The sequence below is a fragment of the Hyla sarda genome, chromosome 6 (assembly GCF_029499605.1).
Source record: "Hyla sarda isolate aHylSar1 chromosome 6, aHylSar1.hap1, whole genome shotgun sequence".
Classification (NCBI taxonomy): Eukaryota; Metazoa; Chordata; class Amphibia; order Anura; family Hylidae; genus Hyla; species Hyla sarda.
The window spans coordinates 11,633,548-11,647,795 of NC_079194.1; the positions used below are offsets into that span (position 1 = coordinate 11,633,548).

The 14,248-nt window shown below is 42.7% G+C and overlaps 1 protein-coding gene across 1 annotated transcript in view; it reads left to right on the forward strand.

Moving 5' to 3' along the window:
- The first annotated feature begins 202 nt into the window (after nucleotides 1-202).
- The window catches only part of LOC130275337 (protein PBMUCL2-like), a 58,752-nt gene continuing 44,706 nt past the window's right edge, over nucleotides 203-14,248 (forward strand). Inside the window, exons 1-2 of the mRNA XM_056523205.1 lie at nucleotides 203-491; nucleotides 597-716. The gene's annotated coding sequence lies outside the window, so the exon portion shown is untranslated. The remainder of the gene's footprint in view (nucleotides 492-596; nucleotides 717-14,248) is intronic.

Consider the following 14,248-nt stretch of genomic DNA (forward strand, 5'->3'; position numbering starts at 1 on the left):
ACACATTGGAATCGGCAGGAGCCACTGTGGATCATATCTGTGTGGGAATTGTATGTTGTGCCAATTTATGACTCCAACACAAAGCTTCACCAACCCAAGAGAGGGGAGAGAGTTTAGGTTAAAGAAATATTTCAACTGCAAAACTACTCAAGTGGTTTATGCGATTATTTTCCCATGCAGAAAGCTGTAAGTGGGACAAACAGGAAAACAACTACACAATAGGATACAAAAACATTTATCGACAATTGCACTAGCAAGAAGCGATAGGGGCCAAGAGAAGACATTGACTATAGTCGCTGGGCATTTCTTGCAATACCATCAGGGACACTTAAGTGGAATACAAGTGATTGGTTTGGAAAGAATTGCCAACAACATTAGGAGAGGAGCAGTTACCAACAAACTCCTACAGGTCGAATCTAAATGGACATTTAAATTAGGGACAGTGTCACCTGCCGGATTGAATGAAGACGTCTTATTGACCGGATTCCTGGGTGAGTAAATGAACTGATTGATACACACATGAACGAGGTGATGTAGGAGTAGACTGGGGAGTGTATATTCCTATGATATGTTGTTTTATTTGACTCTCTTTTTAGGTCATGTGACTGACTATAAGTGGCATTCAGGTCTACACAGTGGAGTGTTTGTCAAGTGCCTCATAACCATATGCACTCTTGTGGTGCATCACTTGGAGGAGCCGCAGCACTCACACAGAGGTAAGTGTCACACAACAGCTGGTGGTGGTCACGGTTGTGTGTGGGGATGAGTAGGGGTGGGGGTGGTAGTACAGGTGATATGGATGATTGAGTAAGTTCCAGGGGGGGGTGATTTGTGAGTGTGGGGATTGTGTGTGCTGACAGTAGGGAGATTTTTCCTGCGCTCACAGCTGTCAATCAAGGAAGTGTGTCCATGACATAGGTGATGACGCATGGACACAGCAGGACTAGTATGTGTCCAAGCAGGCAGGGGGGCACCAAGTGGTGGCACATACACAGCAGCACTCCAGTTAGCACACATTCTTCATTATAGCCACTGACACAGTAGCACTTCAGCCGGCACATACTCTTCATCATAGTCACTGACACAGTAGCACTTCAGCCGGCACATACTCTTCATCATAGTCACTGACACAGTAGCACTTCAGCCGGCACATACTCTTCATCATAGTCACTGAGAAACACGCACACTTATTTATTTTGTTACACATTTTTTTTCCCCTTTCACATTCACCCACACATCAGCCCTTATTTACTAAGAGTGTTGTGCAGGTTTCTTTGTGGGTTTTAATTCCCTACAATTTATTTTCCACGGTATTTACTAAGGTTTCCCTACATTTTCCCCTTTCCCTACATTTTTCTTTTTCTACACCTGTTCTGATCTGTCGGGTTTTCCTCAGCTCAAATCCACCACATTTTATGTGGAAACCTTAATAAATATGTTGGGTTTTTGTGAAAATATCGGAGACACGCCCCTTTTCAGTGATCACGCCCCCTTTCCCGACGGTCACACCCCTTTTGCGGGTTTTCTTAGCAAAATGGAGAGTTAGTCTGGGTTTTTTCAATTCTGGCGCAAATTCTGGCACAAAATCTGCCGCAGACAGAATCTCTGGCGCTCTACCCAACAAAACATGTGGGGTTTGCAATAGTAAATGAGGGCTATCGTGTGCATGTATAATGGCGCCGCTGGGCATGCATATATACACACACAATGATTATATATACACACTCTGCCCCGTGTGATGTCATGCCCCGCCCTCGCTATGCAAGTCTATGGGAGGGGGCGTGACGGCCGTCACGCCCCCTCCCATAGACTTGCATAGCGGGGGCGGGGCATGACGTCACACGGGGGCAGTGTCGTAACAGTATCTTACGATAAAGACCTCACCCAGAGGGAACATTTGTCAAGAGGGAGAAGGGGATCCACCGATTATGGAAGGGAGACTTGCAGGCTACATGAAGTTGAAGGAAGAGGACACACCTGGTCCTTATTGGCAGAATGGAAGGTCTTGGGTTGACGATCTAGAAAGGGAGAGGCAGTCCTTGATATGGATATATGAGGACCGCAACTATTGGTATCTTGACATATGTGTACAACTGAGAAATAGGGATGATGGATGCGTGATGGTGGATCTACAGATGATTGGAACAGAACCCTGTCATGACTCTGATATACTTGTCTATCCTTTCATGGAACTCTTTTCTACATATCGGAACTGGAGGCTGCATCAAGCCACATGGATGAGAATATGGATATGTGCAATGCGGTGGAACTGTGAATTTATTGGGAGATCTGAACATCTAAATGATGATGCAAAGACATGATGTGTATAACACAAAAGACACATGAAGCGGAGCACTCACCGTCCCTAGTTGTTGCCAGGCAGGAATTCCTAGTCCGAGGACCGTACAGCAAAGAATGGTATCCAGCGCTGCTCCCATTTAAAAGAGTCAACTTTATTTCATATACAACAAGGTACAAAACGGTAGGGTAGACAAAGGTGACGCGTTTTGGCTCGTCACAGAGCCTTAGTCAGGTATGACTAAGGCTCTGTGACAAGCCGAAACGTGTTACCTTCGTCTTCCCTACCGTTTTGTACCTTTGTGTATATTAAATAAAGTTGACTCTTTTAAACGGGAGCAGCGCTGGACACCTTTCTTTGCTGTACTTACCTACATTGGTGCAATCTCTCTCTCTTTTGCTCTTCTCCCATCACTCTTGCTGAGGAACAGTGGAGACCAGAGATCTCAGTGCCAGTGTCCAGCACCTGGAAGGCCTCAAATCTACAGTCATTCCAGTAAGTCAAGTCTATGTCTGCTGTCACTATTATCTACAGTCTTGTCAAGTGTGGTGTCCCGGTACCTTATTGCATACCGTACCTAGAGTAGAGGTCCCCAAAGTCAGAGTAACTACGTTCAGATAGGGTTCCTCAGGTGGGACAGCCCCTAGTCGCCTCTCCTCAAGTCTAATTCTCTAATGATAATATATGTATATATTTAACACTTATATATATTTTATGATAATGTATAGTACTTACCTTGTTCAGCGTTACAGGACCTTTGGTCATGTGACCATGCTAATAGCCTCTATGGTATGTTGGAGGACCTTTGGAGGTCCTTGGGTCACGTGTTACCCACAAATCTCTGTAATGGTGATTGACATCAGTATGGACCAATAAGCATTAGTCCAGCCCCTGCCCATATAAGGGAGCTGTGTCCAATTATCGCTCTCTTGGGTTGCTGCTCTCGTGGATGCCGGACTAACAGGACAGTTCTGCGCAACTTTCAAAGACACGCTAGGCCTGAAAACCTACCGGCCTCAGCTGAACCAAAACCGTGAGTTCAAATATAAATCCCCGCTAATGACTACTGAACCGCAACTAACCCCAAATCCAGTGGAACAGTGCACAATCCTAAAAGACACTAAATGCTAAAGTCCCAACCTTTGTCAATCTCCAAGGAAAGCTGTTGTTATGCTTAGAGACTTTTCTGTTATTGAAGCTTGCAGAAATTCTTCAGTAAAAGTTTAACTTGTTTCCAAAAACTCTCCGGTTGTGGACAATCTATTATTTTATACCTCCCTATCGTTCTTGGGAAGGGTGGCGATAGGACAAGGGTTACTGAGGAGCCCTCAACCTGGCGTCACGAATAGCAAGGGTTAACAAACACCCTTTAATTACAGCACGGCTACGCTCCCCATACCCTACATGCCCCAGGCTATCACACAAGCCTAAAGTCAATTCTATTACAAGTCTAATTGGTCCCAGCAAGCTGTGAGGTCCTTCTGTGTTCCTGGTCACCTCTCTGGGATTCTGGCCGAGCTGTAGAGACTATAAAAACTGTCTGACCTCATAAAAAGCCTCCGTTAAACCATAACCTGGTTGTGGACTCTCAATTCACTGCCTAGCCATTGGAATAGCAGAGATACCGTTTGGGTGGTTCCGGTACCCAAAAAACACTCTGGCGTCACCAACATTAGGGGGTTTATACCATCTTGCCCCATCCACCTACACCGCTACACCCCGTGGTCCCGCCATCACCGTGGGTCACCACATATCTATAGCATTTTCTATAGCACTGGTTAGAAGGTATTACAGCGTGTCATCAGAACGGGGTCACTTTCCAGGGGAAGGGGGGTTCATGGTCCCTCTCCAGGGTTGTGTCATACTCCTAGTGAGTAGTTTTTAAGTGATTTTATATGTCTTATCTGTATGATAGATGCAATTATGTGTATTTTTGGGATTAAACTTGTGCAATAAATTATTCCCTTTGTATTCATGAAGTATTGTGGTGTGCACTTTTTTCAGTGTAATTAGCTTAGTCTCTTTCACTGTTAGTAGGTCCCCATTTCATCATTTTTGCGGTAGAGCCCCCCTTTTCTTGTATTAATTGACTTGATCTCTCATGTGTTGACTGCTGAGAGTCTTTTATGGGTTACCCCTGAGGATGCTGCATTATTGCGGCAGAAACGAGTTGGGAACCTCTTAATTGTGATATATTTTAAAATTTTCTGTGTGGCATAAGAATTGTGTATTTACTGTTGATGTAAACAAACATCAATATTTCTGAATTCTGCACTGAATGGTATATCAGTGCGGTGGCATTAAGTCCTTTGATTGTGGGCGACTCTATATGTGAAGTATGTTGTTGATGTAAAATTGGAACAATATACAACACTTGGTATTCAGTATAGAGCGTCTGTATTTGATCCGGCGGACTTTACATCTGGTCCATTCTTAGGAACAGACACTAGGAATCCGGCGTTACCCAGAGTTTGCACATAGGACCTCTTGGTTTATTTTAAACTCAAATAAAGGTTAAGTCTTAACTTCTCCCCGTTCTAATCTTCATCGGTGATTAGGCAGAATTTCTTGAGTTTAATTTTTGGGAGTTTACACAAATTTATTACTTTGGTCTTTCTGCTGGACCCGTTATAAGAAGCAGTTTCTTCACACCAAAAAAAACACAAAGTGGGAATGGGGTTAAGTTACTGCTATGTGAACGGGAGAGAGGGCCTGGTCTGTGATCCTGTTTGCTTCCTCCAGAGGATTCATTTTATGCCTGTAAAATCAAAGCTTCCTTCTCATCTCTGACCACCTGTAATGTTCCAGACAGTTGTCCCACGTGTTGCTACTACTGTACACACACACAGTGCTGCCTTCTGAAAGTATTCTTTCCCTTTGTGTCACTAGCAACAACAGCTGTTGAGTGTTTAGTGTAACCCTTTCCTTGCTGTGCTGCTGCTGTTACTTACATTTTTGCTCAAATAGCACCTTCCAAACCCAGTGTATCAGTAACCTCTTCTCCCTTCCACGTGCCATTTATAGTCCTGCACTGTGTTAATTATCCTCCTGTACAGTGCCAGCCTATTTAGTGCCAGTTCATGTTCAGTGTCAGCTCTTCACCAGCACTATGTCATGGCAAAACAAAGAAGAATAAGCGCTATATTGTAATTGGCCAGAGAAGTAGAGGAAAGGAAGTCCTGATGTGAGTACTGCTGGCAGACAGCACAGCTCTGGTCCAGCTCCATGAAATAAAGAGAATGAGAAAGATAGTTGTGCACCCCGGAGGGGGCTTGATAACAGCAGTGGGAGCACTAAAACCACATTGTCACCACTCCAAGGGTTAAAGGAGTACTCCACTGCCCCAGCATCCGAAACGTTTAATTCAGAATGCTGGGTGCGGGGTTCGTGCCGTCACACCCCCTCAATGCAAGTCTATGGGAGGGAGCGTGACGTCCGTCACGCCCCCTCCCATAGACTTGCATTGAGGGGGCGTGGTGTGACGGCACGACCCCTGCAGCCCGTACCCAGCATTCGGAACTAAATGTTCCGGACACTGCCCCTTTAATCTAACTAAACCAGGTACGCTTGATTGAATGCTGGTCCACAAGGTATCATATTGCCAGCAAATACTGTGTAGATTTGGACAATTAAGGGACTACTCCACTCACAGACATCTTATCTCCTATCCTTTGGATAGAGGATAAGATGTCTGTGGGCGGAGTACCCCTTTAAATAATAACAACAAATAAGATCCAACCACAGCAGGTTGCCGATAGAATCAATGCAGTACTGTAATTCAAATACAAATCTATAATACGAATTTGCTTACGATGCATTATAGTGTCCTCATGGGGGCATTATAGCGTCCTCACGGGGGCATTATAGCATCCTCATGGGGGCATTATAGCGTCCTCACAAGGACATTATAGCATCCTCACAGTGGTATTATAGCGTCCTCACAGTGGTATTATAGCGTCTTCACCGGGGCATTATAGCCTCCTCACCAGGGCATTATAACGTCCTCACCGGGGCATTATAGCATCCTCATGGGGGCATTATAGCCTCCTCACCGGGGCATTATAACGTCCTCACGGGGGCACAACTATCGCTTCTGCTAAACGCACTATAGGCTCAGGCTACATGTAATATATTCACATCAAGCCCCGGGCAGGGGTTAGAATAACCATCACTTCCCTTCCGCCACTCCATTTATTTAGCGATAAATCAGCAGCGAGGACGGAGTCTGCATGTTACTCGCAGGTCACTGCAATGATTCATGGACTGAGGTCATGGATAATACTTCTTATTACTTTTCTTATTACTCATAACAATGATGTCATTTCCTGCAGAGCCGAGGATCCTGTAGATTCTGGTTTGATGTGTAATCTCCTCCGGCATCCTCACATTGTGCTGCAGCTGCGGCGTCTGACAACTTTGACGCATTTATCTACGATTTTATATAGAACAAGAGGGGACAATAGAACCTACTACAATGTCCGAGTCATCACTAAGGCCATGCTAATTTGCATAATTAATTATATATGTGTAACATCATAGGATATACATATGGGGGGGGGATTTTGTCCTATTCTGACCCCTATAACTTTTTAATTTCTCCTTATACGGGCCGGTACGAGGGTCATTTTCTGAGCCCCGATCTGCAATTTTTTGATGGGACAAATGTTTTGATGGGACTTTTTGATCGCTTTCTTATTATTAAATTCGGGAGGTGCAGTTAGTTACTAACTACAACTCCCAGCATGCCCTGATACAGCCTGTGGCTCAGCAGCTGCCCTAAAGGAAAACTACAACTCCCAGCATGTTGGATTATATAGCAGTATATAGTATAGATCAGTGTTTCCCAACCAGGGGTGCCACCAGCTGTTGAAAAACTACAACTCCCAGCATGCCCGGACAGCTGACTTCCTGTGAACTGATGACATCATCACCTATCAGATCCCTCCTGGCAGCTCCCAGACCCATCCCCTCCCAGCTCTATCTGTATACTTCTATCTCTATAGGATCATGATATATAGTAGTTATAGATGTCCCCTCCCAGCTCTATCTGTATAATGCTGCTATCTCTATAGGATTATGATATATAGTAGTTATACTCCTCCCCTCCCAGCTCTATCTGTATACTGCTGCTATCTCTATGGGATCAGGAAATATTGCATCTAGACACCCCCCAGCTCAGTCTACTGATGTTGCTATCTCTATTTAATAAGGATTAATAGTAGTTAAACATCTCCCCTTCCGCTATATCTGTATACTGCTGCTGTTATCTCAATTTAATTAGATATATAGAAGTTATACACCAGCCCTCCAGCTCTATCTGTACACTGCTCCTGCTATCTCTATAGGATCAGGATACATAGTAGTTATACACCTTCTCTTTAGCTCTATCTGTATACTGCTGCTATCTCTATAGGATCAGGATATATAGTAGTTATACACTTCCCCTCTAGCTCTATCTGTATACTGCTGCTATCTCTATGGGATCAGGATAAATAGTAGTTATACACCTCCCCTCCAGCTCTATCTGTACACTGCTGCTGCTTTCTCTATAGGATCCAGATATATAGTAGCTATACACTTTCTCTCTAGCTCTATCTGTATACTGCTGCTATCTCTATAGGATCAGGATGTATTGTAGTTATACACTTCCCCTCTAGCTCTATCTGTATACTGCTGCCATCTCTATAGGATCAGGATGTATTGTAGTTATACACCTCTCTTGTTGAGTGACAGATCCATGACGCCATCATTTTTGTTGTTCTGCTCTTATGATGGACGATAAAACATCAATAAACTAAGTTTTGTTCATTTGTTTGAAGGAGTGCAGTACTGATCTCACCCATTCCATCTATCCCTGCCTACTTGCTTATCAGCTCTAAATAGCGGATTGACAACAAGGGTGACAGTCCATCCTTAAATATGTGATGGAAGTCACTGTCAACAAAATAAACTACAATACAGACACAGGTCAGGATACAGTAAGGGAGCACACAGACTAACAGAAATAATATCTGACACACACACAATGAGTCCATGTCCACTATCCGAGTCAATACCAGGAGTTGTCAAAGGTGCCAAGTTGCAAATACAGAGAAGAGTCAGGAATCCAAGCCAGAAAGTCGTAAATACCGGAAGATCAGGAATACAGATAATAAACGCTAGTTAACTGAGCGAGCTCTTTCACAGGCAAGGCCTGAAAGCAGACTGCAAGTTTAAATAGGCAACACACAGGTGAACTAACAAGGTCAGCTGACCAGCCCAGAGCTAGGCTTAGCCACAGCAACCAGATAAACAAACACTCTCAGGGATGTTTAACCCTTCGGGTTCTTACACATGTGTTCTGACTCTGATGGTGGCAAAGACAAGATGCCTCTGTGTCCACCAATCAGACTCCTTCCTCCTCCTTTTAACACAATTGTCACTGTCAGGTTCAGCACTTTGTGTAATTATATTTCAGATGTATTTTATAGCCGCAGACTGATGCTTCAGAGTTTGTTTTCCTCCTATAGAGGATTTGTTCTCCCAATTGCAGAGAACACGACATCTCCTGACATGATTCTGTGTTCAGTGTTTATGGTTCAGAATCACACCCAGCAGAAATCCTGACAGTGAGCCAGCAACGCCATAGGAAACACAGCGCAGCTGATATCCACCACCTTCCCTTGCATCATTTTATTAAAAAGTGGGACCAGTTCCCAGAAACTGAAGCCGCTTCCTTCTCTCAGAGAGCTCGAAGTTTATTGATTCTTGCAATGCAATAGTGTGTCCATAAAATACAGGTCTATCTATCTATCTCATATCTATCTATCTATCCCATATCTATCTATCTATCCCATATCTATCTATCTCATATCTTTCTACCTCATATCTCATATCTATCTATCTCATATCTATCTATCTATCTATATCTCATATCTATCTGTCTATCTCACATCTATCTATCTATCTATCTATCTATCTATCTATCTATCTCCTATCTATCTATCTCCTATCTATCCCATATATATCTATCTATCTCATATCTATCTGTCTTATACCTTTTTGTAACACATGCAAAAATGAAATAACTGTAAAGAATAACATGATTCCCAATTGTGTTGCCACATACTGCTTGCAACCCAGCTTTTCCAGTCTCCTGAAGTGACCAGTAGTGATAGGCTGCTTGTTCTTCCTGCACTCCAGAGCAGCACAACCAGTGTGCCTCCAGTTGTTACACATCTACAACTCCCAGCATGCCCGGACAGCCATTTGGAATTGCAGTTTTGCCACAGCTGGAGGCACACTGGTTGGGAAACCGATCCACCGTAAACCTATATTATGTAAAAGTCATAAGTAATACATAACCAAGAGAAGGGATCACATGAATGCACAAGGAATGCTGCGCAAGGTGCGGAGGGTTACACAAGGCGGCAGACGTAAGGCCACACAGCAGATTTACACACCTGGTGATGCCACCTTATACAAGGTCAGGGGCACGGCTTTGTTTTTAGCCAGTAGCTGGGTCTATTTTTGGCTTTTTGCATTTTGCTCTGCTCAACCGGATAATTTGATTATTTTTATCTGAACAGATTGTAAGGGTCATTAGTATTGTTAACAATGCAAATAAGTCAGGTTAAAAAAAATAAAAATAAAAATAAAAAATAAAAAAATATATATATATATATATATATATATATATATATATATATATATATATATATAAAAGCTTGGTGGCAAACAGTGCAGCTTTCCCAGTCTCCTGAAGAGCTATAATAGGGCTACTTAACCAGACTTGAATTCTCTTCAGGAGACTGGGAAAGCTGGAAAATTACTGAGCATTGCCCTGTGTACTGTGTGCCACTCAGCTTTCCCAGTCTCCTGAAGAGCTCTAGTATGGCTATTTTACCAGAAAAATATTCAGCAGACTGGAAAAGCTGGGTGGCAGGCAGAACACAGTGCAGAGCTCACAGTACTCCCCAGCTTTACCAGTCTCCTTAAAAGCTTATCTGTCTGATGAATGTAGATATATTCATCTCATTGTACCCCGAGCAACACTAGGGACTCAGTAAAAACAAAAATGTTGGAGCGGTAAGAGTCAAGTGACCTGCTCCCTGTATGTCATATCCAGACTGTTTTTATGGCGAAGGTTACACATCATTTTAAACTTTTTTTTATTTTTTTTATTTAACTAATGGCAGAAACTTAAACAGATTTGTAAGTTATTTCTATTAAAAAATCTTAATCCTTCCAGTACTTATTAGCGGCTGTATACTACAGAGGATGTTTTTTTTTTTTATTTCTGTGATGACCACAGTGCTCATGTCAGGAACTGTCCAGAGCAGCATAAGTTTGCTATGTGAATTTTCTCCTGCTCTGGACAGTTCCTGACATGGACAGAGGTGTCAGGAGAGAGCACTGTGGTCAGACTGGAAAGAAATCCAAAAAGAAAAGAACTTCTTCTGTAGTATACAGCCGCTAACAAGAACTGGAAGGATTAAGATTTTTTAATAGAAGTAATTTACAAATCAATTAAATTTTCTGGCACCAGTTGATTTAAAAAAATAAATAAATAAAGTTTTCCCCCGGAGTACCCCTTTAAAGATGTTTTTTTCCTCCTCACCTAAAAAATCATAACGTTTTCAATTTTAGACCTACAGACCCATAAGAGGGCTCTTTTTTTTTTTGCGCCACCAATTTTACTTTGTAATGACATCAATAATTTAACCACAAAATCTACAGAAAACCCCAAAAAATTATTTATGGGGCAAAATTGAAAAAAAAAACAACAACTCCATTTTGTAACTTTTGGGGGCTTCTGATTCTATGCAGTGCACTTTTTGGTAAAAACACTTTATCTTTATTCTGTAGGTCCATACGATTAAATTAATACTGAACTTATATAGGTTTTATTTAGTTATACTTCTTTAAAAAAAAAAAAATTTTGTACGAAAATTTGCATGTTTAAAAATGTCCTCTTCCGACCCTTATAACCATGTTGCTAGATACATATGGTAGTGGCCGCTCTGTGTATATATGATGGATGCCCTTAAAGGGGTTATCCAGGAAAAAACTTTTTTTATATATATATATATCAACTGGCTCCAGAAAGTTAAACAGATTTGTAAATTACTTCTATTAAAAAATCTTAATCCTTTCAGTACTTATGAGCTTCTATATATAAAAAAAATTTTTTCCTGGATAACCCGTTAAAGGGGTACTCCCGTGGAAAACTTTTTTTTTTTTTAAATCAACTGGTGCCAGAAAGTTAAACAGATTTGTAAATTACTTCTATTAAAAAGTCTTAATCCTTCCAGTACTTATTAGAGACTGTATACTACAGAGGAAATGCTTTTCTTTTTGGATTTCGCTTCTGTCACGACCACAGTGCTCTCTGCTGACCTCTGCTGTCCATTTTAGGGACTGTCCAGAGCAGCATATATGTTTGCTATGGGGATTTTCTCCTGCTCTGGACAGTTCCTAAATAGACAGCAGAGGTCAGCAGAGAGCACTGTGCTCTTGACAGAAGAGAAATCCAAAAAGAAAAGCCTTTCCTCTGTAGTACACAGTCGCTAACAAGTACTGGAAGGATTAAGATTTTTTTTTTATAGAAGTAATTCACAAATCTGTTTAACTTTCTGGCACCATTTGATTTATATATAAAAAAAATATATATATAAAATAAAGTTTTCCACCAGAGTACCCCTTTAAACCTATGGGAAAAATATGAGTGAAGTCTTGCTTGCATTTTAATATAATACAGGTCATTATGTGTATTACACTGTTGATATAAAGTGACGCGCTTGGTATTGGATTATTGTCGCGTAGAAGGAACATTATAGGAACTTTTTTTTTGTTTGTTTATGTAGTGTAGCATTATTTTTGGGCTAAATTGGCTATTATTAGAGAATCATATAGAAGTTATTTTTTATGCCTTAAAGGGATACTCCACTGTCCCAGCGTTTGGAAGATTTTGTTCCCAACACTGGGTGCGGGCTGCGGAGGTAGTGACGTAACAAGCACGCTCTTGGAAAATCACGCCACACCCACTCAATGCAAGACTATGGGAGGGGGCGTGGCGGCTGCCACGCCCCCTCCCATAGACTTGCATTGAGGGGGCATTGAGGGAGCGTGACCCTGAAGTCACAACCTCTGCCCAGTATGGAGCCAAGGCAAGGCTCCATACTGGAGGCAATCCCATCACTGATTAATTCTTTGGCTTTGCAGACAGAGGGGGTGGAGTCTCATCACTGCACCTGGTCATCTGATTAGGCTGCTGATTGGGTTGAGGTCAGTTTACGATTGGTTCAGGGGTTCTTCCCATCACCGGTGCTCCTGTTTTCCCTGTGCCTGACTTATCTTCTGACCTCCTGTGACCTGATCTTCTGCCTGTTTTCTGACATTGCCTTTGCCTAGTGACTTTGTACTGCGTCGCTGTCTAGGTTTGACCCATTGATTATCCAAACTCGGATTCTGTGATTTGTAGTTCTACTGGTTCAAACCATTGCTTATCCTGATGTTGCCTCTGGGCTTCTGATTTTGTACTGTTTTTGCTGTGTGGTGCTGACCTGGTTTGTCTGACTACTCTGATGCCCCTGCACTTAGTCCAGCATAGGGACTTTCCCCAAATGGGGGCTGTCATTTATGATGGATCATCCAGGTAGGTAGGGACAGGCTTTGGGATGATCCAGGCTGCACTGTTTCTTACCCAGGACGTGACAATGAGTTTGCAAGTGAATTGTCCTATCAAGAAGAACTGTAACACTGACCTTGCTGAGTACGTTAAAAGTGTTTTCCTGCCGCTCCTCCTGTCCCAGCACAATAAGAAGGCTGGAATACCCCTTTAAAGGGGGTACTCCGGTGGGAAACATTTTTATTTTATTTTTTAAATCAACTAGTGCCCGAAAGTTAAACAGATTTGTAAATTACTTCTATTTAAAATCTTAATCCTTCCAGTACTTACCAGCTGCTGTATACTCCACAGGAAGTTATTTTCTTTTTGAATCTCTTTCCAGTCTGACCACAGTGCTCTCTACTTACACCTCTGTCCATGTCAGGAACTGTCCAGAGCAGGAACAAATCCCCATAGGAAACCTCTCCTGCTCTGGACAGTTCCTGACATGGACAGAGGTGTCAGCAGAGAGCACTGTGGTCAGACAGAAAAGAAATTCAAAAAGAAAAGAACTTCATGTGGAGCATACAGCAGCTGATAAGTACTGGAAGGATTAAGATTTCTAAGTAGAAATAATTTACAAATCTGTTTAACTTTCTGGCACCAGTTGATAAAAAAAAATATATAAAAAAAAAAAACAAAAAAAAAACATTTCTACCGGAGTACCACTTTAAGGGATAGAAGCCCTGCCAGTCGTGTGAATACCGTTCTGTTTGCATCAGGGAAGGATACCGGCCATCATTGTCATCTGAAGTTGCGATAAAATCTTTGAGTTGGTCATGTGATCTCCATGTGCCGCTCTTCTACCTCACTCACTGTCAGGGGCCTAGTCTGTCAATGGGCTTTCGCCGCTTCCTCTGTCCAAATGACCTGTAACCCCCGCTAGCCGCTCTGGGCAGTGCGCCCCCTACATGTCATCCGATATGTCCATCCACCCTTTCTCTTCCATAGACACAAGTCCTGCAGCAGAAGCGGAACTTAAAGGGGTACTCCACTTCCCCAGCATTCGGAACATTTAGTTCCGAACGCTGGGTAAGGGCTGCAGGTGTCGTGACATCACCGCCATGCCACTCGCGACATCACGCCACGCCCCCTCAATGCAAGTCTATGGGAGGGGGTGTGGCATGACGATGAGCGAGGCAGAGATGTCACGACAAAATGTTCCGAACGCTAGGGAAGTGGAGTACACCTTTAAGGCTCCCGGGCCCCAGTGAAAAATGTGATCCAGTTCCACCACCTGCCAGGTGTCATTTATAAGACAGGAGTTTACTTATGTGTACGGCGTCCGTTTTAGGTCATCG